We start from the raw sequence: 3,626 nt of genomic DNA on the forward strand, positions 1-3,626 counted from the left end.
ATGGAATAATTCATGTAATGGGGTCTCAATAGTATATGACATTATAATGGAATACTGAATGTAATGGGTTCTCAATAGTATATGACATTCTAATGGAATACTGAATGTAATGGGTTCTCAATAGTATATGACATTCTAATGGAATACTGAATGTAATGGGTTCTCAATAGTATATGACATTCTAATGGAATACTGAATGTAATGGGTTCTCAATAGTATATGACATTCTAATGGAATACTGAATGTAATGGGGTCTCAATAGTATATGACATTCTAATGGAATACTGAATGTAATGGGTTCTCAATAGTATATGACATTCTAATGGAATACTGAATGTAATGGGGTCTCAATAGTATATGACATTCTAATGGAATAATTCATGTAATGGGGTCTCAATAGTATATGACATTATAATGGAATACTGAATGTAATGGGTTCTCAATAGTATATGACATTCTAATGGAATACTGAATGTAATGGGTTCTCAATAGTATATGACATTATAATGGAATACTGAATGTAATGGGTTCTCAATAGTATATGACATTCTAATGGAATACTGAATGTAATGGGGTCTCAATAGTATATGACATTATAATGGAATACTGAATGTAATGGGTTCTCAATAGTATATGACATTATAATGGAATACTGAATGTAATGGGTTCTCAATAGTATATGACATTATAATGGAATACTGAATGTAATGGGTTCTCAATAGTATATGACATTATAATGGAATACTGAATGTAATGGGTTCTCAATAGTATATGACATTCTAATGGAATACTGAATGTAATGGGTTCTCAATAGTATATGACATTCTAATGGAATACTGAATGTAATGGGGTCTCAATAGTATATGACATTATAATGGAATACTGAATGTAATGGGTTCTCAATAGTATATGACATTCTAATGGAATACTGAATGTAATGGGTTCTCAATAGTATATGACATTCTAATGGAATACTGAATGTAATGGGTTCTCAATAGTATATGACATTCTAATGGAATACTGAATGTAATGGGTTCTCAATAGTATATGACATTCTAATGGAATACTGAATGTAATGGGTTCTCAATAGTATATGACATTATAATGGAATACTGAATGTAATGGGTTCTCAATAGTATATGACATTCTAATGGAATACTGAATGTAATGGGTTCTCAATAGTATATGACATTCTAATGGAATACTGAATGTAATGGGTTCTCAATAGTATATGACATTCTAATGGAATACTGAATGTAATGGGTTCTCAATAGTATATGACATTATAATGGAATACTGAATGTAATGGGTTCTCAATAGTATATGACATTCTAATGGAATACTGAATGTAATGGGTTCTCAATAGTTGATGGAATGAAATGGGATCTCAATCGAATATGCAATTCTGATGAAATGTGAAATGAAAAGTGATTTCAATGGAATATGGAATAAAGTTCATATTAATATGGAATGTAGTTCATGTGGAATGTAGTTCATATGGAATGTAGTTCATATGGAATGGGGTGGGATTCGACAGTGTTATAGTTCAGTGTTAACCCAGAGGGAGAGGGAGATACAGGGTGGAGAGAGAGAGACAGGGTGGAGAGAGAGAGAGACGGTGGAGAGGGAGAGACAGGGTGGAGAGAGAGATACAGGAGGGAGAGGGAGATACAGGAGGGAGAGGGAGAGACAGGGTGGAGAGAGAGAGACAGGGTGGAGAGGGAGATACAGGAGGGAGAGGGAGATACAGGAGGGAGAGGGAGATACAGGAGGGAGAGGGAGAGACAGGGTGGAGAGGGAGAGGGAGATACAGGGTGGAGAGGGAGTTTACAGGGTGGAGAGGGAGAGAGAGGGTGGAGAGAGAGACAGGGTGGAGAGGAAGTTACAGGGTGGAGAGGGAGAGACAGGGTGGAGAGGGAGAGAGAGGGTGGAGAGAGAGAGAGACACGGTGGAGAGAGAGACAGGGTGGAGAGGGAGAGACAGGATGGAGAGGGAGTTACAGGGTGGAGAGGGAGTTACAGGGTGGAGAGGGAGTTACAGGGTGGAGAGGGAGTTACAGGGTGGAGAGGGAGAGACAGGGTGGAGAGGGAGTTACAGGGTGGAGAGGGAGAGACAGGGTGGAGAGAGAGTTACAGGGTGGAGAGGGAGAGGGAGTTACAGGGTGGAGAGGGAGATACAGGGTGGAGAGGGAGAGACAGGGTGGAGAGACAGGATGGAGAGGGAGATACAGGGTGGAGAGGGAGTTACAGGGTGGAGAGGGAGAGACAGGGTGGAGAGGGAGTTACAGGGTGGAGAGGGAGAGACAGGGTGGAGAGAGAGTTACATGGTGGAGAGGGAGAGGGAGTTACAGGGTGGAGAGGGAGATACAGGGTGGAGAGGGAGAGACAGGGTGGAGAGACAGGATGGAGAGGGAGATACAGGGTGGAGAGGGAGTTACAGGGTAGAGAGGGAGAGACAGGGTGGAGAGGGAGAGACAGGGTGGAGAGAGAGAGAGAGAGAGACAGGATGGAGAGGGAGATACAGGGTGGAGAGGGAGAGACAGGATGGAGAGGGAGATACAGGGTGGAGAGAGAGAGACAGGATGGAGAGGGAGATACAGGGTGGAGAGAGAGAGACAGGATGGAGAGGGAGAGACAGGGTGGAGAGAGAGAGAGAGAGAGACAGGATGGAGAGGGAGATACAGGGTGGAGAGGGAGAGAAAGTGGAGAGGGAGATACAGGGTGGAGAGGGAGAGACAGAATGGAGAGGGAGATACAGGAGGGAGAGGGAGATACAGGCCTATGGAGTAACAGTTTGAGGTGGATCCCAGCCTATGGAGTAACAGTTTGAGGTGGATCCCAGCCTATGGAGTAACAGTTTGAGGTGGATCCCAGCCTATGGAGTAACAGTTTGAGGTGGATCCCAGCCTATGGAATAACAGTTTGAGGTGGATCCCAGCCTATGGAGTAACAGTTTGAGGTGGATCCCAGCCTATGGAATAACAGTTTGAGGTGGATCCCAGCCTATGGAGTAACAGTTTGAGGTGGATCCCAGCCTATGGAATAACAGTTTGAGGTGGATCCCAGCCTATGGAGTAACAGTTTGAGGTGGATCCCAGCCTATGGAGTAACAGTTTGAGGTGGATCCCAGCCTATGGAGTAACAGTTTGAGAGGGATCCCAGCCTATGGGTAACAGTTTGAGGTGGATCCCAGCCTATGGAGTAACAGTTTGAGGTGGATCCCAGCCTATGGAGTAACAGTTTGAGATGGATCCCAGCCTATGGAGTAACAGTTTGAGGTGGATCCCAGCCTATGGAGTAACAGTTTGAGGTGGATCCCAGCCTATGGAGTAACAGTTTGAGGTGGATCCCAGCCTATGGAGTAACAGTTTGAGGTGGATCCCAGCATATGGAGTAACAGTTTGAGGTGGATCCCAGCCTATGGACTAACAGTTTGAGGTGGATCCCAGCCTATGGAGTAACAGTTTGAGGTGGATCCCAGCCTATGGAGTAACAGTTTGAGGTGGATCCCAGCCTATGGAGTAACAGTTTGAGGTGGATCCCAGCCTATGGAGTAATAGTTTGAGGTGGATCCCAGCCTATTGAATAACAGTTTTAGGGAGTTCCTCCCTTCTAATCTCCTCCCTG

This window comes from Oncorhynchus tshawytscha, linkage group LG10 (assembly GCF_018296145.1).
Source record: "Oncorhynchus tshawytscha isolate Ot180627B linkage group LG10, Otsh_v2.0, whole genome shotgun sequence".
Classification (NCBI taxonomy): domain Eukaryota; kingdom Metazoa; phylum Chordata; class Actinopteri; order Salmoniformes; family Salmonidae; genus Oncorhynchus; species Oncorhynchus tshawytscha.